Source organism: Sus scrofa, chromosome 16 (genome assembly GCF_054392235.1).
Source record: "Sus scrofa isolate SSC_HxYL_T2T_F1_AM1 chromosome 16, Sscrofa_HxYL_maternal_Yorkshire_Landrace_v2.0, whole genome shotgun sequence".
Taxonomy (NCBI): domain Eukaryota; kingdom Metazoa; phylum Chordata; class Mammalia; order Artiodactyla; family Suidae; genus Sus; species Sus scrofa.
In genome coordinates, this window is record NC_139398.1 from 33,785,553 (window position 1) to 33,809,145 (window position 23,593).

Sequence of the window (23,593 nt, forward strand, 5' to 3'; positions counted from 1 at the left end):
GAACCTGTAACGTCATAGTTCCTAGTAGGACTCGTTAACTGCTGAGCCACAGCGGGAATTCCTTTATATGTTCCTTTTTTTTTTTTTCTTTTTTTTGCCTCAATATGATTTTAATTTGCGTTTCCCTAGTGATTAATGATGAAGAGCATTTTCTATGTGCTTACTTGGCATTTGTATATCTTCTTCAGTGAAATGTCTATTGAAAGTTTAAAAAAAAGTTCTGCCCATTTTTAATTGTGGTGTTTGTTTCCTTATGATTGAGTTTCGAGGGTTTTTTAAAATAATTTCTGGATGCAAATCTATTATCATATATGTGATTTGCAAATATTTTCTCCCAGGCTGTGGCTTGTCCTTTCATTCTCTTATTTCAAAGAGCAGAAGTTCTTAATTTTAATAAAATTCAGTGTATCAATACGAATATGAATGCTGTCTGTCATATCTGTGAAGTCTTTACCTAACCCAAAGTCCAATGATTTTCTCCCATGTTTTCTTCTAGAAATGTTCTAGTTTTCATTTTACATATAGGTACATAATCTATTTTGGGTTAATTTTTGCAGAAGATGTAAATTATAAATCTAAGCTAGGGGTTTTGTTGGGTTTTGTTTGTCTATGGGTGTCTAAATGTCATTTGCTGAAAAGCTTTCCTTTTGCTCCTAAATTGCCTTTACCCACCGGTTAAAAATCAGTTCAGGAGTTCCTGCTGTGGCGCAGCAGAATCCAACTAAGAATTATGAGGTTGCGGGTTCGATCCCTGGCCTTGCTCAGTGGGTTAAGGATCTGGCGTTGCCGTGAGCTGTGGTGTAGGTCGCAGATGCGGCTTGGATCCTGCATTGCTGTGGCTGTGGTGTAGGCCGGTGGCTACAGCTCCGATTTGACCCCTAGCCTGGGAACTTCCATATGCCTCGGGAGCAGCCCAAGAAATAGCAAAAAGACAAAAAAAAAAAAAAAAAAAAATCAGTTCACTATTCTGGATTGATTTCTGTAGTCTGTTCCATTGAAATATGTCTCTATCTTTACCATATCATCTTGATAGCTTTATAAATCTTGCTGTCAGGCAACAGCAGATCTCCACGTTTGTTCTTCTCAAAATTGTGTTTGCTCTTCTGAGTTTTCTGCATTTCCATATGAATTTTAGGATCTGCCTGTCAATTCCTATGAAGAAGTCTGGAATTTTGATAGGCACTGTGTGGAATCTGTAGATGAATTGGGAAATAGTGTCATTTAAAAATCTTCCAACCATGAGCATGGGATGTATTTTCATTTATTTAGATCTTCTTTCAAAAATGTTTTGTAATTTTCAGTGTACAAATCCTGCATGTTTGTTCATTTGTTTGTTCATTTTGCTTTTTAGGGGCGAACCCATGGCATATGGAAGTTCCCAGGCTAGGGGTGGAATCAGAGTTACAGCAGCCGGCCTATACCACAGCAAAGCTGGATCCAAGATGAGTCTGTGATCTACACCACAGTTCAGAGCAACACCAGATCCCTGACGCACAGAGCACAAGGCCAGGGATCAAACTCGCATCCTCACGGATACTGGTCAGATGCATTTCTGCTGTGCCACAATGGGAACTCCTAAATCCTGCACTTTTGATGTTAAATTTATTCCCAAGTATTTTTGATACTAATCGTTTTGAAAAGTATATACAAAAGCAATTGATATTGTGCATTGATACCATATCTTAAAACCTTGCTGAAATTGTTCATTAGTTCCAATAAAATGTTTATGGGAGTTCCCATTGTGGCTCATGGGAAATGAATCTGACTGGTATCCATGAGGAGGCAGATTTGATCCCTGGCCTCACTCAGTGGGTTAAGGATCTGGCATTGCCATGAGCTGTGGTGTAGGTCATAGACGCAGCTTGGATCTGGCATTGCTGTGGCTTTGCTATAGGCCGTCAGCTGTAGCTCTGATTCGACCCCTAGCCTGGAAACTTCCATATGCCATGGATTCGACCCTAAAAAGTCCAAAAAAAAAAAAATTATGGATTCTGAGCATTTTCTTTATACAAGATCATGTCATCTGAGAATAAAGGTCATTTTACTTCTTCCTTTACAATCTGAATACCTTTCGTTTCATGTTTTCTTGACTAATTGCCCTGGCTAGATCCTCCAGTACAATGTTGAATAAAAGTACCAGGAACAGATATCCTTATCTTGTTCCTGACTTTAGGGAAAAGCACTCACTGGTTTTTTGGGGTTTTCTTGTTTTTGTCTTTTTGAGGGCCGCATATGGAGGTTCCCAGGCTGGGGTCTAACTGGAGCTATAGTTGCCTGCCTACGCCACAGCCACGGCAACGCCAGATCCAAGCCACGTCTGCGACCTACACCATAGCTCAGAGCAACACCAGATCCTTAACCCACTGAGCGAAGCCAGGGATCAAACCTGCAACCTCATGGTTCCTAGTTGGATTTGTTTCCTCTGCGCCACGCTCCCAAGCACTCAGTCTTTTACCACTAATATGACATTGGCCAAGGGATTTGTTTGTTTGTTTTGATGTCCCTTATCAGGTTGAAGAAGTCCCCTTCTTTCCAGTTATGTTGAGTTTTTTCCTAATCATGAAAGGCTATTGGAAGATTGTTTTTTGAAAATCAAACCAGCAAAATATTTTGTGGATTTGGACAAGCTGATCCTAAAACTTATATAGAAGAACAAAATAAATAAGCAAAGAATGTAAGAAACTCAAGGCTATAAGCTTTCCAGTATCTCCCCAGTCCTCCTAACTTTAAGAAATAGGCAGTATTGTCTTCATTTCAAAGATGTGGATATGGAACCATATAGAAGTAATGTAATTTGACCCCTGACAGTAAGTGATAAATTACTTTAAAAAGTCTGACACATAAGAAGTCCTTAATACATGTTCATTCACCCAGGAACAAAACACCCCTTTTTCCAGAAGTAGAGATGGTATCTCCCCAGCTTCTCAAGGACAACTATTTTTTTGTCAGAGAGAAGAAATCTTTTGAAAGACAGTATACCGACCGTGATACAAACTCAGTTTTCTAATTCCTTCCTTTATTTCGCCAAATATTCAGAAAAGGTCTAGTGGAAATACATTCTTTCCCCCCCCCACCACCACGCCCCCAGTACACAGTAAGTTTTCTTACAGCAAACCATCTATCACCTTCTACCAGGTGTCTTAAGCCTCCTGCACTGACTTTTCTAGAGCATTATCTTTTTCGCATGGCAGCCCTCGCTGGTATCTTGTATCTCCAGTGGAAATAGGATAGAATTGAAATAAGAGCTTCCTATTGTATTGACATCCCATTGATAAAAGTCATTTTTGCAATCCCTTGAGTTGTCCCATACTTGGGGGGGGGGGGGAGGTGTGCATGGCAGGAGAATGAGTTAGCAATTGTCTTTCAAAGTCAAAGCCTCCCTTCCACACTCTGCTCTGTGTGCTGCTTTGTCCTCTGGCTCCGTGTTGGACTGTATCCCAGGGAGCACTGGAGGAAGACTGCGATGCTGGCGGAGGCAGAAGACACCTGCTCCTTCCCATTTGCTTCTTGTTGGGTTTCTGTGGGCTTCTTGGTGCTGTCAGCAGCCACCCTGACAATGTTTCATTGCTCCATCACCACCACCAGAGCACGGCTCCCTCCTCGGAAGTCCCCTCCTCTAAGCATCTAAGTTCCACTATTGACAACTTCTTCCTTTGCTCCACAGCCCTAAGGATGGTAGCTGATTCCTGCAGTTGCTCCTCTGTGATACCTTAACATGGTCTTTTTGCCTTTTCAATTCTTCAAGCCTAGTTAACAATTACGTATTAAATCATTTCCATTAAAAAAAAAAAAAAATGATGTCGTCTCCCAACTGGATTTTGAGTGATACAGAGGGGACAGAAGAAGGTAGTTGCAGAAGGCTATTAAAGACCCTCCAACAGCAACCATGTCCCGTAGATGGGATCTACTGAGTGGGGTAAAGAGGTAGGGTCCCTAAGTACAGAGGGGAATGAAGAGAATCTGAGCTTGAGGCCCAGGGGAAACTAGGAAGACTCCCCAGCGCTGGCTCTTAGCCAGCATTTAAGCTGTTCAGTGTCCAGCTTAACTTTACATCCTGGTGCAGCCCCGCCAGCAACAAAGAATGCATGAGAATGGTGACCGCTGAGTCACAGTTCCCAGACACCTTACAAGCACCAGCCCGGTCGCCTTTGGTGGCAGAGAGAGGATGTAGCCACCAATCCTGGTCCCAGCAGAACTGGGATGGGCTTCCTCACCTTGAAAAAGAGACACTCATGAAGAGGTACAGGAGGGCCCTTCACTCAAGGGAGAGCAAGATTGCTAACTTGAACCGGGATGGGGGCAGAGCAGATGTGCCCCCTCCCAGAAGAACCAGAGTCCAGAACTTCCAGTTCACTCAACTATTGGAAGCTGACAGAGTCATTATTAAGAGTTTGGATCCTGGTGCCAGACTGTCCAGACTCAAAATTCCACCACTGCCTCTTACTAGCTGTGGGATCTTTGGCAATTTTCTTTTCTCTTTTTTGTCTTTTTAGGGCCTCACCTGTAGCATTTGGAGGTTCCCAGGCTAGGGATCAAATTGGAGCTGTAGTCTCTGGCCTACACCACAGCAACAGCAATGCCAGATCCGAGCGTATCTGCGACCTACACCACAGTTCATGGCAACACCGGATCCTTAACCCACTGAGCGAGGCCTGGGATCGAACCTGCATCCTCATGGATGCTAGTCAGATTTGTTTCCGCTGAGCCACGACGGGAACTCCATTTGGCAATTTTCTTAACCTTTCTATGCCTCAGTTTCCTCATCTGTATAAGGAAGATAATAAGAGTATTTATAGGGTTTTATAAAGGTTTAATGAGTTACTTTATTTAAAGCATTTAAGGACAGTCCTACCACATGAAAAAGTGATATGAAATTAGTAGCTATTATTACAATCTGGGTATCATAAGCTAGTATGGGGGAGATGATATGTATGGAGGAATTATTTGGGGTCAGAAAATGGATGTTTTAAGATATTTTAAGTTGGAAGAAGTAGAAAATGCTAAGACAAAACCAGCTTTATTATCTCCAAAAGAAGAAGCCCAGAGTAAAACATGGTCAACAGCCCAAGAATGTCATCAAGGACTCAAGTCATTTTCATATTTTTTTCTGCAGTTCTCCTGGGGCTTATCTTCTGTAGCGGCTCTCAATATCACAGCCTCCAGACAACATTAAGAAGGGCATGAAGAAGGACTTTGATTTCTCCAGCGTATCTTTCAAAGGCAAAAGACAACCTTCCCCATACACCTCCCCTCCCCTAGCTTATTTCCCTTCATTCTCATTGGCTAGGTTTGTTTCACACGCCAATGCCTAAACCAGTCACTGACAAGGAGAATGGACCTCTCAAGATCCGTTAGACCAATCATGAGCCACGGCTGCGGAATGGAGGCGCTAGAGCCCACCTCCCCTAGAGCACCTGGCTGAGCAAAAGGTATGTGTTCAAATTAGGGTTTAATTAGGAAGGAGAGTGGGAGAAATGGCTGGTGGGCAGGCAGCCAAGAGTGACTGCTGCAGTGGCCTTCTCAGCACCTTGCAAATTACACAGCTCTTAGTTTATGCATCAAATTGACCTTGCGTCCAGACTGGCCACACGGGACATGAGGAGTATTTGTCAGAGACAACGATACATGTCTTCCCACCTCATCGGGGATGTGGGGACAAAAATAGGTTGTATTCTCCTAGACCCTGAGCACACACACACACAATTTGGAGAGTGTTTGTCCATTAGGAAGAGTGTGAGGAATGGAAAACAGCGGGGAGAGGAAGGGGGAGGCTAGTGCTGAATAAATTGGCGTGTCAACAAAGGATAGAGGAGAGAACACAGCAAGAAAGGAAAAGGATGGGAGCTGGAGAGCCCCCAAGCACAGAAGCTGGGGAAATGAAGGGACAAATTCAGGAAGGAATGTTATTTTAACTGTGTGCACATCTGAGGAGCAGAAAAACCAAAGGAGCCAGCACAAAAGGCTGAACAAGAGAGGGGAGCCTGGGAGCGGGAGTTAAGAGGAGGCTCTTTCATTGCAAGTGTAAAATGGTGTTACAGTTTCAGCAGCAATGACCCAGCACCAATTCTATTTTTTCTTAACATGAAATCTCTGCTGTTCCGAAATTAAATGACTATGAAACTATTATTTCTCTGAGGCAGGAAGAAAGCATGGAAAGGAATCAAATCAAGCAGATGGAAGCTGGGACAGTGTGGCAGCCCCTGGCCAGAGACACAGACGAACACCCACGTGGACAGCTCCTGATGGGAGCTCTGTTTACTTTTTCGTGCCCAGACCTTCAGGAGGTCTTTTTGGCAGTATTTTGGGGGCCTCACTCTTGGCATCACACAGCACTCAGGCTAAGGGCGGGAGGTTTTGAAATATCTGGAATCTCTTTGACCCCACGTTAGTGGCTGCATTCTCTGATGAACACTTGTAATAACTGAATCCAGAGATGCCCACTCACCCCTTCTAGGTATTGATGCTGTGAAAATAAGAAGAATAAAGAGAATCTCCTGGAATTATTCTTGGAGAAAATATGGTATTTGTTTAGAACAACTCTTTAGTAAGTCATTTAGGGTGGAAGATGTGCCCCTAGAGCCATCCTCAAGCCATGGCCATGCTCTACAAGCTGCCATGCAAGGGACGGGGAGCAGAGTTTGCTTCTAACAGAAGAGAGAGTCATTGGAATCCCCTGCATGCCAATTAGAGGCTATCCAGGAGTTCCCTGGTTGTCCAGGGGTTAAGGGCCAGTATTGTCACTGCTGTGGCATGAATTCCATCTCTAGCCCAGGAACTTTCTCATGCCACAAGCATGGCCATAGAGAGAGACGGAGTGAAGCTATGCACATGTCATTTTTCATTTTCCCAATAAATTTTTTTTTCTGGTCCTTCTAGACATCTTCCATAGTGGAGTCCCCAGTAGATGTTTTGGGCCTCCAGTTGTCACTAGTACACAGACTCATGCACAAGGACTCTGCGGTCAATCTGTATAATGGGCAGAAGGAGATGGTGAGATGCTACACTCTGCCAACAGACCTCCCACCATCCCCAAATGTTGAATGAAAGTCTACAAAGATTCACAAAACATTTGGCAAGAATGGATATTTTTCTGGAAAGGGGAGCAGAGGCGGAATCTTGCTCCTGCAATGAAGTGGTGGTGAAACATATAAGAGTCAGAGGGACACCTCTACGGACATCTGGGGTCACTTGGGCAAAATACTGTCTCAGCGAAGTAGGTAGGGTCGGGGCAACTATCAGTCAATCCATCAACCAATCAACAAACCAGACGCTGGGAATTTATTAAGTTTTTGCTTCATGCTGCATACATATGATCGCAGATATGACAGATACAAACTATGGGAAAGACTCGACTTTCAAGGGATTGCTAATCTAACTTGCATACCAAACTTGAGCCCCCAAAGGGTGAAAATGTGCGCTCATGACCATAGTTACAATAGGGATTGGAGAATAGGGAGCCAATAAAGTCAGAGGTAGTGAGTTTAATGGGTTTAAGGGGGGGGGGGCGTTGAAAGCAGAGAGGCACAATCGAGTCAGAGAGAAAGATGGGGAGGGTAGCCTTCCAGGCAAGGGACCAACTGAGGCAGGGATGAGCACGGAAAACTTGAAGGAAACTTGGTCTGCTGGCATAAAACTGGACAGCCTCTTAACCTGATGTCAAAGGAAGAGAAAGGCCATTCCGGGCCAACACAGTCTCCATTCCTCAGAGAGCAAGGGCTCCCCACGTAAGCCAGTGTGGTCACACACGGGACAGTGAGAGGAAGAACCTTCTGTGCCTGATAACTGTGTGACCCTAGACAGAGGCCACTCTAGAGCCCAGAGTGCTCCTTCGGAGAGCCGAGAGATGTTTCTTCATACAAATGTGATTTGACCTTAAAGCCAAAGTCCGAAAAATTAAGTCTGGACCAAAAAGGAGACTTTCTCCCAGAGACCTCTGGTTTCCCCTTGAGGCTCCCAGGGTGCCTGGCCCTGCCTCCAGCCTGCAGCCTTTTGGGTCAGCCTCTGCCTCAGGACAAGGAAATTACCGATTCCAGTCTCACACGAGGAATTAAACACTGAACAATACAGTATTTTACAATCCAGTACAAGCTGCATTTATCCAGAGCTTTTCATGCGTGGCATCTTAAAGCTCTTTATGACCCCCTTTTTTTTTTAAAGGGAAAAGAAAAAAAAGAATTTAAAAGAGAAAACCTTCTAAAAACCCAAACCCCCACGGAACTAAATGAGCCATTGAGAATGAATAAGACTTAACAGTGGCCTTCAGAATGGGAACAGAAGTCCCACTCGGATGGAACAAGAACAACAGAATCAAAGGAAATCACAGCTCAGGGAGGGATGCACGGGCCCTGAGATGTACCCCTCGGCTCCCGGACACCAGTGGCACTGCCGTCTGCCCCTGGCACAGGGAGCTCTGGACGGGGGTCAGGAGACAGGGTATGGCTCCTGTGTAAGCACAGACAGGACGAGAAGGCCACCTCTTGGCCCTGAAGATGGGCAGCTCCAGCCTCAATATTTGCTCTGCTCATCCAAGCATTACCCTCCCCGGGGGCCACTGCACAGGAAGCGGTTCAGCAGTGTGTCCTTGGACTCCATCCTAATCATAGTTTTACTTGCCAAGCTCCAGGGCTCCGCCCCAGGCTGCATGTCTCTACAGCCCCTGGCAACACCGGCCCTTCTCTACAGCCCCTCACGCTTTGAGCACCCGCCCCACACCTCCTTTTGCTCACACCCTGTGCCTCCAACCCTCCCCCACCCCCACCCCTCCTCTGGCTCCCCCCCCCCCGCCCCAGGTCCTGGTTCATGCACAGCCAGCTCTCTGCTTGTCACAGTCCGATCAATTCATTCCTTTAGGGCTGTTATAAGATGATAATTATTTAATACAATACTTGCCTTGAAAACTATATTCACATCTTAAAGAGAGCTCTAGTGTCGTAACCAGAGGAGGGAGCTGGAATTGCCATGGAGGAGGATGTTGCCGATGAGATATGCCCAGAGTCGCCTTGGTGCCCTAGAGAAGGAGTTTCTTTTTCATTGCAAGCCAGGTAACTCCTCTTGGGCTGTTGACAAATTAAGCCATCGGCCTCCTGAGTCAGTCCCTAGGCAACTCAGTTACTTTATTTTATTTATTTATTTTTTTGTCTTTTGTATTTTAGGGCTGCACCTGCAGCATATGGAGGTTCCCAGGCTGAGGGATGAATCAGAGCTATAGCTGCCAGCCTACGCCAGAGCCACAGCAATGCTAGATCCAAGCCGCATCTGTGACCTACACCACGGCTCACAGCAACGCTGGATCCTTAACCCACTGAGTGTGGCCAGGGATCAAACCCACAACCTCATGGTTCCTAGTCAGATTCATTTCTGCTGCACCATGACGGGAACTCCCAACTCAGTTACTTTAAATTGACAACTCTACATTATGAAATTTTGTTTTTTCCCTGCTGCGTGGGAATGAAGTTCTGGAACAAGATGAGATGGGTGATTTTTATTTTTTAATCAAAGAAATTACTTTTGGGGGGTATAGTTTGAGTTATAGATTCTGACTGCACTGTGACACCCACCTTCCAGATACTTTGTAGAGCGTAGTAAGATCTCTCTGAGCCCCAGAGCCTGCTGTTTGGCACACAGTAGGTCTTCAGTAACTGCTGGCTCCCACACTCTCTCTCTGGCTCCCTTCCCCTGGTATCCTGTACTCCCACCCTGCGCTTGTCCTTTAACAAGTTGTACCAACACCCTCTGGCTGTCATTCTCCCCAGGCCCTGGGGGTGGTTAGTGTGAAGAGCAGCAAGGCCGAGACCTGGAGAGAGGGTTGAGGGGGTAGGTACAGGGGCCAGTAGGCCTTCCTCTCATCGCGACTCTAACCGATGGCATGACCTTGGATAAATCATTTCACTTCTCTGCTCCTTGCACTAATCATCTATAGGAAAAGTTCACTGAATGAGATGATTATCTAAGGTTCATCATGGGTCTGATATGCCAGGTTTGGGGAGAAATAACATAATACTGTTAAATATGTTCAACTCCTCCGGACCATGACTACTGTGTGTTGCGCCTTCCGTTTTATTTTATTTTTATTTTATTTGCTTTTTAGGGCTGCACCTGCGGCATATGGAAGTTCCTGAGCTCAGGGTCCAATCGGAGCTGCAACTGCTTGCCTACACCACAGCCACAGCCATGGGAACATTGGATCGCAGCTACATCTGTGACCTGCACCCCAGTTAGCGGGCAATGCGGGATCCTTAAGCCCCTGAGCGAGGTCAGGGATCAAACCCACATCCTCATGGATGCTATGTCCCACTGAGCAGCAATGGGAACTCCTCCTTCCATTTTAAACACAAGCATTGTCTCCTCAAACCTTTGAGCACCGAGACGCAGATACTGGGATTTGGAAATGAAAGTGAGAGCATCCCAGGCCACGCGATGCACTGCAAGATTAGTGTGTGGTTTGCTGGAATGCGTATCCGTGTTAGCCACACAGCTAATGTCATAGTAACAAGACAGCTAATGTCATAGTAACAAGACAGTGGCGACGACTTGTTCTGCTAGGCAGCAGTCTCTGGAACTTACTCTGATCCCGAGGGCAAAGGAGCCAGTGACCCTCAGTACCCTCCTGACAGCTGATTGCAGAGGGGAAATGGAGGGAATGGAACCCAGAGGAGGTCGAACGGTGTTGCAAATGCCCTTTACCATTTGTGCACCCATCAGTCTGACCTTCTGAGACCAGTGCTCATCTTTGCTTCAGGGTTTTCTCGGGCCCGGAGCCGACTCTGCTGGGGCACTTAGCAGCTGGAACTGATGCCGCCTCAGGAAGTGTCCTTCTGCAATGCCTCATGGGAGCTGATGGATGATACCCACAGGTTCTGGCTCCTTCACTCTTCAGGTGAGATGACTCTCAGAGAGATGTCCATGGCGGGCTCCGCAGCTGGAGCACATGCCTGCTGCCCAAAGTGCTGATGTGCGCCCTCTACTGGCTGCTCTCCTTTACCTGCCCCACTTCTTCTCTCTTTAAACTATAGTTGATGTACAATATTGTGTAATTAGAGGTGTACCATACATTGAGCCCCAATCTAAAGATTATACTTCATTTATGGTTATTATCAAATATTAACTGTATTCCCCTTGTTGCTTATTTTATACCTAATAATTTATACCCCCTACCCTTTATTGCCCTTCCCCCCTCCCTCTCTCCACTGGTAACCACTAGTTTGTCGTCTACATCAGTGAGTCTGTTTCTCTTTTGTTATATTCACAAGACTGTTGTATTTTTTTTTAGATTCCACATATAAGTGATATCATATAGTATTTCTCTTAATGGCTTTTCCCGGGATCACTTCCCAGAGGGACTATTTTCACTCAACTCCATGTTCCAGCCTGCTTCAGGGGGAACCCAAGCTAAGACAAATGCTTCTGCTCCTAAAGATATAGCTGTGATCTAGGGTTTCATTCAGTATCTCATTTATTCATTTGACAAATATTCGTTAATGTTCCTATGGGATCAGGCGCTGAGCCCAGTGCCAAAAAGCTACCCATACACATTCTGTGGAAGATCAGTAGATAGGTGCTTGGCTAAAAATCTTCCATGACAGGCAGGGTGAGCTGTGCCTGGGCAAGGGGTTAAGGATCACCAAGGTGCCCACCCTTGCTGGACACAGCAAGGTCCAGATGCACTGACTGGCTGAGCATCTAAAAATGAAAGACCAGAGTTCCCATTGTGGCACAGCAAAAACAAATCCAACTAAGGACCATGAGGTTGCAGGTTCAATCCCTGGCATCACTCAGTGGGTTAAGGATCCGGCTTTGCCATGACCTGTGGTGTAGGCCGAAGATGTGGCTCGGATCTGGCATTGCTGTGGCCGTGGTGCAGTCTGGCAGCTGTAGCTCTGATTCAACCCCTAGCCTGGGAACTCCATATGCCACGGGTGAGGCCCTAAAAAGCAAAAAAAAAAAAGAAAAAAAGAAGAAAAGAAAAAGATGAAAGACCTAGCTCTGAGACGCTTCTAATCCAACACGGCACTGTCTTCCCCAGCCCCCCACCATACAAAAGCCTCTTTATGTTTTGGGGCCTGAGAAGGCAGTTCTGGCAAATTCCACTTAGGGAAATGTGTAGCAGGGATAAAGCACTACGCTGCATCCTTTGTGTTTGTCCAGGTGTCTATTCACATCAGAGGCACTTCCAGAGGCTGACTTGCTGCAGGGGCTCATCCAGGCCTTTGAAGCCCGCAGCCCTCTGGCCAGCAATCCTGCCCAGCAGCCTGGGAAATGGATGTCACTCCAAGGGTGAGCCCTGAGCACATCACAGAGGCCAGTTACCCCCAAGGGGCAAAGGGAAGCATGCAGACCTCCCTCTGCCTTTGGGGTCCTGAGGAGAACTCATGCGTTTTTTTAAAAGAAACATCCAATAGGAGTGACAGGGCTTCATTGCTGAGAGATGGGGGATACAGCAGCTGAATAAATGCCATCCACACAGTCACCTTCCGGGAGGCCCCAGGGATGTGCACGGCACCTGTGTCCAAAGTGCTAGAGGCCCTCCTGTCCTTTCTTTGATGCTGCAGATGCCCATGGAGGGCCCGTTCCTGCTCTCAGGGTGGGGAGCTCACCCAAACCCACTTCAGGAATTTCTCCTTCAATTTACTTAATCCAAAATGACATTCCCAGGAGTTCCCCTTGTGGCTCAGTGGGTTAAGAACCCAACTAGTATTCATGAGGATGCAGGTTTGGTCCCTGGCCTCACTCAGGGGGTTAAGGATCCAGCATTGCTGTGAGCAACGTCTAGGTAGAAGATGCTGCTTGGATCCCCATGTTGCTGTGGCTGTGGTGTAGACCAGCAGCTGCAGCTCTGATTCAACCTCTAGCTTGGGAAATTCTGTATGATGCACCTGCAGCCCTAAAAAGAAAAAAAAAAAAATGACATTCCCAAACCTCAGCTTTAATGAACACCAGTTACTGGGATCACAGATGATGCTAAAAGCTCATGAAAATTAGTATTCAAATCAAATAATAGCAATGCCCATTTAGGCACATTTTTGTAATTCCCTATGTAATTCTTTTAAAAAGAGAGGTTTTTTTTGTCTGATTCTTTTCTTAAGTGGCTCTTTTCCATTGTTTTGGATTTGGCCAGAGTGTCCCACGTTGGGCAGCACGGGGGAGGCAACTGGGAGGGAGGAGCAGAGGAAGCAGCAGGTCTCCTTTACTGTTTGATGCAGCCACGTGGAGGGAAGGGGGACAGGCTGGGAGGGAGTCCACTGCTGAGCTGCTTCTGCCAGCAGATCCATAGCAGCATGGAATGTGGGACGCTGTCACTGTGCCACTGAGCACCACGTTAACGAAGGTCATGGCATAAGTTTGTTTCTCCTCATGAGAAGATATAAGTGTTGTGCTCAGAAGTTAAAGATGACCACTTATTAATGGATTTTAGTAAGTGGCATTTATTTTTTATTTTTTTTTTGTCTTTTTCTAGGGCCACACCCACAGCATATGGAGGTTCCCAGGCTAGAGGTCAAATCGGAGCTGTAGCTGACAGCCTATGCTACGGCCACAGCAATGCTGGATCCTTAACCCACTGAGTGAGGCCAGGGATCGAACCCACATCCTCATGGATGCTAGTCAGATTCGTTTCTGCTGAGCCATGATAGGAACTTCAAAAGTGGCATTTATTAAATTCATTTGATTTTTGAAATTAAAGGTGAAATCTTTAACAAATTAATTTTGGTACTAAGGTTTAAGATGAGTAAAGAAATTGTGGGAGAGCAGTGGGTGAAGGGAGAGAATATTCCAGAATTCCGGAGTTGAGTTTTGCCCAATAAGAGCACTAATGCTGGCTGCGTGCTAGGCTTGCAGAATAAGACAAAATGCAGTGAGAAAACCCTCCCACTCAGGGAGCTTACAGTCTGGTTAAGAGACATCCCCAAATAGTACAGTGTGATTTAAACTCTAATCAGTAGCATGAGAAAATAGCCATCAAAGTGACATAGGAACTTAGAAGAGGCAGAGACCATCTTGATTGTAGGAAATGCATTCATTCAGTCTTTCCACAAATGGCACCTGCTATGACCAGGCATGATTCTAGGACAATGAGTTAACAGTGAACAGAATAGGCCTCCTTCATGGAGCTTACCATCTAGTAGGGAGAGACTGATGATAATCAATATGCATATCAAATTAGTGATTTGATAATAAGTAATTTTGGCATACCAAATAAGTAATTTGGGTTTTTTGGCCATGCACACAGCATGCAGAATTTCTCAGGCCAGGGATCGAACCCATGCCACAGCAGCAACCCAAGTCGCAGCAGTGACATCAGATTCTTAACCCATTAGGCTACCAGGGAACTCCTAAGTTAACTGTTTTAAAAAAGGTCTCACATACCAAGAGAAAAAGGAAACAGAGCATGAAAAGGCAGTAATGCACCTGGAGAGGTGTCTGCAAGGATCTTGACTTTCACCCTGAATGGAAGGGGTTCTGAGCAGCAGAGTGAGGTGATATGATTGACATTGTAATAGGACCATCCTGGATTGAGAAGAGCTTCAGAGGCATTTGAAGCAAACATTAAAACCATCAATAGTTAAGGTGTGCTGAGCAAATCCTGCATGCCAGACACCTTGATAGTCAAGTATTGTGGATTTTCTAGTGTATCCTCCTATCGACACTATGGGGTAGATATTATTATCATCCCTAAATATACTGAAGCTGAAAAGCTAAACAGTTTGTGCAAAACCTCAGAGCCAGCAGAAGGTAGGGCTTCACTTCTGTCAGATGTTCCCACCACTAGCCTCCCTGCTTCCAGGCAGTTCTGTTAAGCGGCTATCAGGCCTCCGTAACAACCCACGTTCGTGATATGGATTTTCTGTTCAAAAACCCCAAAGGGTTCCCAACATCTGCAGCCCTCCTTTGGGAACTCTGTTCCACCCAAGCCAAGAAATGCTTGACTGTAATGGACAAGGCACTACTGAAGGGAACACAAGTGAGAAAGCATACCATGTCAAAGACTCTGCAATGTAATCAAGCCAGAGCTACAAGATACATATCTGTATTTTAAAAAAAAAAAAAAAAATACAATTCAGGCAAAAAGAGGCAAACAAAAAGCCAATTGAGTTTAGAACACTCAGCTTATTGTCTTTCCAACATGCCATGCTCATGTGTCAGTTTATGCCCGGCTCTTGCACACTAGCCCTCACACGTCTTTTTTATCATCGTAAGAAATTTAGAGCTAAGCACTGATTGTTATCATCCCCAATTGAGAGATGAAGGACCAAGCTCAGATATAAGTAGTTGATTGCCAAGGTTACACAGTAAGGTGGCATCTTGGAATCCAACACTGTTTTTGTTAACTCCAAATTCCATAGGATTTTACTCTATCACACTGTCATTTAAATGTCTAATACAAGGAATGAGAGGCCAGGAAAGTTAATGGATTCCTAAAAGAACACCCAACTGGGTACAGGGTGAGGGGCCTCCCTACCCAAAGATGCAGAAGCCAAAGCCAAGCATAGCAATAACTACAACAAGCCAAGTCTAGAAGGGGCCAGATGCCAAGATGGGTGGCAGGTCCAAAACCAGGGAAGAATCTGGCCAAAACCTAAGTATGAAATCCAAACTGGTGCTCCTGGGACTTACAGCAGCAGGAGACACAGGAAGAATCTTGGGGAGGGGGTTGGGAAATCAGGGGCTGGATAAAAGAGAAAGGTACATATGAAAGAGAAGGGCACAGAATGTCACTGAGAGGGCTTGATAGCCATTCCTGAGTGGACTGTGGGGGAGGGACAGGACCTCCATGAATGCCTTAGATCAAAGGCCAGGCTCCTGCAATGGAACAGAATGTCATGGGCAACACCAGATCGTGGGCTGATGGAAGACCTCTGTGGAAGGGAATCCTCCCCCATGTTCAAAGCGGGGGATCAGAGGTGTCTCTGCCACAGACCCATGCAAAGCTCTGAGGTGTCCAGGGTCTGGGATCTGAGGACGGATAGTGTCCAAGATGCCGGCCTGCGCTTGGCCATGCAATGTCATTCTGTAACACATCTGTGATCAATGTTATGGGACCCTTACAAAGAGATTTATTTAGTAACCTGAAGTGACTTTTCCCTGTGCAGAACTCCTCCACAAAAGGATTCTATTGCATGTGTTGTAGATGAAATCTTATAACTTTTTTTTATCCAAGAGTCTTTTTCTCAAGGATTCTTGAGATTCAAATTGGATTTGATGAGGTTAAGGGATTCAAAGCAATCGCTTCAATATTCTGCCGTTTTGCCATACATGGAGGGTCTGAGGATATATAAGGACGGATGTGCATGATGCCTGTGAACTCACATCTTGTTCTTAAACCTTGACATTATTTGGAAAATAGCTCCTGTGCCCCATATGATCAAAATATTTGGTACCGATTTACTCTCTTTTACCATAATCAAACCCATGCAGGATTCTGAAGCCTGAAGCATGCTGTTTAGGAAAAAATATGTAGTAAGGACAGATCATGATATTCATCACCCTTGTACTGACATTCAGGCTTCTCTTCCTTGGTCAACACCCCGTGGCTGCCATTAGCCCATGTGACCACGTGGCGGCCCCTGAACCAGGCAGGGAATTTCGCGAAGCCAGGCAGCGCACACCTGGCTAAAGTCACTGATTTTCCCTCCTCACAAACTGGCTGAGGACCCAATCTCCTATTCAAACGCTAATATAATACAAGCTAAGGTTCGGCTTTTCTCCCCGCCTCTAGCTGGGTAATTAAACTTCTCAATGGAGGAAACGAGAAGAGAAAGTTAAGGCATATTTAAATTTCAGTCTCTGGAAACATGAGGACAAGGCATGGCTGGATGGACTGGTATCAAATTCGTCTTTGATGACTCTTATCCTACGTTCTGATCTTCTTACAGGCAGCTGCAGAAGAACCAGCAATCCCCTGCGCACCTTGCTGGGCACAGGAGGATTAAATGACGCATGAAGGATTTCCTGGTCTGTCAGACAAAGTTTGAAACATGCAGAACATGGCTCAGGGTCTCTGGAGTGACAAGCCCAAGGAGCAATATCACTGACACTCTGAATTTAATGTTTTTTCAGGCAAAATCTATTTCAGGCTCTAAAGCTTTTGTTATTTTATTGTATTTTATAGTCTGCACCGCCCCAAAATGGAAGCCACTTGATGGCCACGAAACACTTGGAGTGTGTACGGTCCGGATTGAGATGCTGTACATGTAAAAACACCCCAGATCCTGAAGACTTCATGAAAAGAAAGTATGTAAAATAGCTCATTAACAATGTTTATTCAGTTACATGTCGAGATGATAATATTTGGGCTATATTGGGTTAAATCAAATATATTATTAGGATTTTCCTCATGGCTCACTGTGTTAAGGATCCAGCATTGTCACTGCTGTGGCTCTGGTTATGGCTGTGGCATGGGTTCATCCCCGGCAAAGGAATTTCCACATGCTGTGGGTGTGGGCAAAAAAAATGTGTGTGTGTGTGTGTGTGTGTGTGTGTGTGTGTGTAATTCAAGTTAACTTTACCTGGTCCTTTTAGCTCAGTGTCTGTGAAATTTTAAATTATGTATCTGGCCCACCTGAGAGGCTTGCATTACATTTCTGTTGTATAGCAGTGATCTAAAGAGCACTTCTTTCTCATGAGTGTGAAGAGTTTGTGATTTCACCCCACTTGCAAGCGAAGAAGTCATCCAGCCACAGTTTCACATGTGTTGGTATTATTTATTTTTTTTAGGGCCACACCCACAGCATGTGGAGGTTTCCAGACTAGGGGTCCAATAGGATCTACAGCTGCCGGCCTATACCACAGATACAGCAACACCAGATCCGAGCTGCTTCTGCGACCTACATCACAGCTCATGGCAATGCTGGATCCTTAACCCAATGAGCGAGGCCAGGGATGGAACATGCAACCTCATGGTTCCTAGTCAGATTTGTTTCCGCTGCACCACGATGAGAACTCCTGTACTTGTAGAAGATACAATGCTCTTGGGTCAGAGACAAAGGATAGTTTCTTTCTCACAGCAGTGGCAGTAGCCAGAGTATCATTGTATTTGTACCAGTTTGTCAAGCTCCAATCCCACAGGCCAATATGGAAAGACCTGTAACATGTAGTGTATTGTGTTATAGGAGAGAAATTCAGACCTTAGAGAGCTTGGATCTCTGATGCAAAGGGCAGCAAGCAAACCTGCCATTTACTCTGGAAGAAGACACAATCTCTATCTTTCAGACTGTTAACTATATAAACCTACTTAAAAAGAAACTCCCCCCAAAAAAGATAGTCAGTGCGCTACTTGCAAAATACGCAGAAAGGTAAGATACCTGTGGAGAACTGTCTACCAACATTCTCATTTCCCTCGTCTTCTTTTCTTAGACCATACATTTCGCTTTGGGGGTGTTATATTTCTACAGACTAATTTAACATATATTGTTAAAAAGCCAACATCAGTCCTTAACTCACTGTAATTTTCTAAAGGACTTATCGTTTCTTTATTGGTGGTTCTTAAGCCTCACTTCTCTTCTCTGAAAAGAACCTGTTTTCCTAAAATCATGACATTCAAAATTGACTTAGATTGGCAGTGCTATAGAAAAGTAATGCAGGAATCAGGAGTTCCCATCATGGCTCAGTGGAAATGAACCCGACTAGTATCCATGCCTCGTTCAGTGGGTTAATGATCCGGCATTGCCGTGAGCTGTGGTCTAGGTTATAGACATGGCTCGGATCCTGTCCTTTCTTGCTGTGGCTGTGGCATAGGCTGTCAGCTATAGCTCCAATTTGACCCCTAGCCTGGGAACTTCCATCTGCCGCAGGTGTGGCCCTAAAAAGACAGACAGACAGACAAAGAAAGAAAGAAAGAGGAAGGAAAGAAGATAAGAGAGAGAAATAAAGAAAGAAAAAGAAAGAAAGGAAGGAAGGAAGGAAAGAAAAGTAAAGTAATACAGGAATCAGAAAACTCATCTATAATAGGCCACCTTTCTGGGCATGCACATTTAAGAAACATTTGGAAGCACTGGCACTTAAAAAAAAAAAAAAAGTTTGATTTACTAAATAGTCATGGAAAGTCTCCTCAAAGCCTAGACTCTTGGAATCTTAGTTTCCATGACAGCACACAGGTCCCAACAGGCCCTGCCTCACACCCTGGAATGTTGTACCTTCAAAGCATTTCAGCAATATCACGTAATTGGTTTTCATAATGCAGAAGTGAGCTTGAACATTAAGTACTATTATCCAGATCTGACTGGCTTAATTCACTTGCCTCAGAGCCCAGCCGTCAAAGTTAAAAGCTAAGAGATAGGTCCAGATCTGGCTTCCATGTTATATTAACATCCTAGGACTATGCCTATTTTTGCATATATAACCACTCCTCCCTGTTCTTTTAAATACAGAGAGGAAGTAAAGAGGTGTATGTTTGAATTTAGCTACTTAAAGACATTTATTTTCGTTCTTTTTATTTATTTATTTATTTATTTGTCTTTTTAGCTATTTCTTGGGCCGCTCCCGCGGCATATGGAGGTTCCCAGGCTAGGGGTCTAAACAGAGCTGTAGCCACCGGCCTACGCCAGAGCCACAGCAACGCGGGCGGGATCGTTAACCCACTGAGCAAGGGCAGGGATGGAACCCGCAACCTCATGGTTCCTAGTCAGATTCGTTAACCACTGCACCACGACGGGAACTCCTGTTTTCGTTCTTTTTAAATTATGGTTATTTGACTTTTAATTTTCCCTTCATTTGAATAGGTGACAGATGCACATATGAAAGCAAAAAAAGGAGGGAGTGAGGATAGTGTGAGAGAAGTGTTCTGCCTTCCTCCTCTGTCATCCAGCCTCTAGTTCTCTCTGGAGGCAATGCTCCTCACTGATTTCTTGTGAATACCTCCAGAGATAGACCATGTATCTATATTACACAATAGATATGCATGTTATACATACTTTTCTTCATCATGATTTTCTCAGATATTAATCTTGGCAATCATCTAAATCAATATCCTCACTGCCTCCTTCTTTTAACTGGACCATATTATATTTAGTCAGTTTCCTTTTATTTATTTATCTTTTTAGGGCCTCACCCACCGCATATGGAGGTTCCCAGGCCAGGGGTCGATTCTGTTGGCCACAGCCACAGCCACGTGGGATCCAAGCCGTGTCTGCAACCTACACCACAGCTCATGGTAATGCCAAATCCTTAACCCACTGAGCGAGGCCAGGGAGAGAACCTGTGTCCTCACAGATGCTAGTCAAATTTGTTTCCCCTGAGCCACTCCTAGTCAGTTTCCTTTTAGAGTCATGTAGATAGTTTCTAATCTCTGCTATTATAACAGCACTTATTTACCTACCAACACTTACCCGGTGCTTGCTTTGTCTCAGTTATTAATCTTGGCAATCATCTAAGATTAATGGATGATTAGCCTTACACTACTATTTCCTGCATATGCAAATGTGAGACATGCAGCATTTCTGCTACTTTTCAGCTGTCCTCGGCAAACTGCTTAGACTTTCTGAGCCTCGGTTTCTTCCTTTACAATATGAGGATAATAATAACTACCTCATAGGCTTGTTGAGAGGACTAAGTGAGTTAAACATACTGTATATAATATATATAAAGCACGGTGTCTAATACAAAATAGGTGTATTCATTGTAGCTGTCATTTGCATTTCTCTAATTGAATTAATCAAGTATCTCCCCAATTGTCTATTTATATTCTTTGCCTGTTTTGTTAGGGTATTGACCTTTTACTTATTGATTTGTCAGGCCTTTTAAAATTATGTGTGTGTGTGTCTATATATACATATATACACACATATATACGCTAAATATTGTATTCCCTAAACTGTGCCCAGTTTCCTGACCAATAGAAACCATGAGATAATAAATGACATTGTTTAAGCTACTATGCTCTGGGGTAATTTTTTAGATAGCAATAGAGAATCCAATACACAGATATCCTTCATATATATATATATATATATATATAATATATAAACACACACATATTTATAAACAAATACACATTTTAAAGTTATATACACATATTTTTATTGATGTATGAATTGAAAGTGTTTTCCTAGTTTGTAACTTGTCATTTCATATTATTAAATACTTTCCTCACCATATAGATTTTTTTTTATTATTATTATAGAGTCAAACGTCTATAATATGAGTTCTGGAAAAGTCTTTCCTATTATGAAATGATAAGAAAAATTATTTTCTCTTTTTTCTGGTGCTTTATGCTTTCTTTTCCTTACATTTAAACCAATGATCCATCTGCAAACTATTTTAGTCTTGGAGAAACAAGAATTACTTTCTTTTTTCCAGATGTATGTTGTGATATTATTCTACTACCATAAAGACAAGTTCCCGTCGTGGCTCAGTGGTTAACGAATCTGACTAGGAACCATGAGGTTGCGGGTTCCATCCCTGGCCTTGCTCAGTGGGTTGAGGATCCAGTGTGGCTGTGAGCTGTGGTGTAGGTTGCAGACGTGGCTCGGATCTGGCGTTGCTGTGGCTGTGGTGTAGACTGGCGGCTACAGCTCCGATTAGACCCCTAGCCTGGGAACCTCCATATGCTGCGGGAGCAGCCCAAGAAATGGCAAAAAGACAAAAAATAATAATAATAATTTAAAAAATAATAATTTAACTTCAGAGAGTTGTATAAATGACTAGTAGGACAAAATTTACTTTACTCCGTGTGTGTTCTGTGAAAACATAGGTGAGAACAAAGGTGGCCTTTCTCATCCAGCTCATTATTAGTAATAGGTTCTTGTCCCTGAGTGGCAGGACATAACTTTGCTGTCCATTTACCGATCAAGGCATACCAGCCCTCAGCTATGGAAGGACGATACTAGGATCCCCAGAGCCAGAGGACCCAGCTAAGCTGTGTGCAGGTTCCTGACTCACAGAAACCATGAGATAATTAGTGACATTGTTTAGGCCAATAAGATTTGTGGTAATTGTTACATGGCAGTGAATAATGCAATAAGCCTAGACCAAAGCAGAGAGGTGAAGGCAGAAGTGGAAGCCAGAAGCAGTTCTTTTCTGATTGCTTCTATTTTCTCTGTGAAGAAGGGGGCAAGGTCATCAGCTGGGAGTGAGGTGCAGCCAGAGGTAATAGAGGTTTGAAGAGAGATGAGAAGGTATAACACAGAAGCGGGGGAGAGTTAATAGACCAGGGAAGCATAGTATGATTGACAGGTGTCATTCAGGCTGAGATAAGCGGTCTTGGATATAAAATGAGAACAGGCAGCCTGGCCACATCGCTCTCTGCAGCCCTGGGCTCTTGAGTGAATGCAGGTACAGAGCCAGCAGAGGTTTGGCTGTCGTCAGAGCTAGGGTTTTGCCAGATGAGCATGATAAAGAAAGAGAAGGCAAGGGAACTGAGGGTGCATGCAAAGGAATGAATATTGTGACAGACCATGGACTATAGGCTGGGTACGTAGGAAACTGAAGAGCGTAAAAAAGTGCTATGTTCAATAGCTACAGGTCCTACTGACAGCAGAGAGTTTTTGACATCAGAACCTAGTGGAAGTGACCTGGAATAATAGGAAGTGACGTACAGTTGCTTTAGAAAATAAAATATCATCAGGCAAAGCTGAACACTTTCACGCTCTTTGACCCATCAGTTCAGCTCCTAAAAATTCACTCTTGCAGGAGTTCCCGTCGTAGCGCAGTGGTTAACGAATCCGACTAGGAACCATGAGGTTGCAGGTTCGGTCCCTGCCCTTGCTCAGTGGGTTAACGATCCGGCGTTGCCGTGAGCTGTGGTGTAGGTTGCAGACGCGGCTCGGATCCCGCGTTGCTGTGGCTCTGGCGTAGGCCGGTGGCTACAGCTCCGATTCGACCCCTAGCCTGGGAACCTCCATATGCCGTGGGAGCGGCCCAAGAAATAGCAACAACAACAACAAAAAAAAAATTCACTCTTGCAAATATACACCAAAAGACATGTATGAGTTATTTATATCAGCAGAGGTAATAATATTAAAAGCTAGAAACAGCCACGGAAGGAAGGAAGGAATTTAGATAAATTCACCCCATGGAATATAATACAACAGTTAAACTAGGCAATGCCCAAGAATATGGAGACATTTTATTTATAGAATACTGAGGAAAAGAGCACTGCAGGCAGTATGATATCATTTTCATAAAGTTCCAAAAATAACTAAACAACATATTGTTTCAGAATATGTACGTATCGATAAAGTCATTTTAAAAATCAAGGGAATTAAAAGCACAAAATTAGGGACAGTCATTACGTCTGGAGAGGAGGCAAGGGAATGGGGTGAAGAAGAAAGATATAAGTAGATGCAAATAAAATAAACAAGAAGTAGCAGTGAGCTATTGGGAGGTTTGGAATTAAGATTCTGGAAGGAGGAGTTCCCATCATTGCTCAGCAGAAACAAATCTGACCAGTATCCATGAGGATGCAGGTTTGATTCCTAGCCTCCCTCAGTGAGTTAAGGATCCGTTGTCACTGTGGCTATGGCATAGGCCAGCAGCTACAGCTCTGACTTGACCCCTAGCCTGGGGACCTCCATGTACCGTGAGTGCAGCCTTAAACACACACACACACACACACACACACACACACACACACACACACACACTAAAATTCTGGAGGGGCTAA

The 23,593-nt window shown here is 44.4% G+C and overlaps 1 long non-coding RNA gene across 6 annotated transcripts in view; it reads left to right on the forward strand.

Annotated features, from left to right (window-relative positions):
- The window catches only part of LOC100515693 (uncharacterized), a 226,806-nt gene that overhangs the window by 165,180 nt on the left and 38,033 nt on the right, over positions 1 to 23,593 (forward strand). The window contains exons 6-9 of one of the 6 annotated variants that reach the window (XR_014831161.1): positions 5,114 to 5,429; positions 6,141 to 9,041; positions 10,739 to 10,876; positions 17,105 to 17,226. This is a non-coding gene — a long non-coding RNA (uncharacterized LOC100515693). Of the gene's footprint in view, positions 1 to 5,113; positions 5,430 to 6,140; positions 9,042 to 10,738; positions 10,877 to 17,104; positions 18,883 to 23,593 lie in introns of those variants that run through there. The other 5 variants (XR_014831165.1, XR_014831163.1, XR_014831164.1 and 2 more) reach the window with 5 other exon arrangements.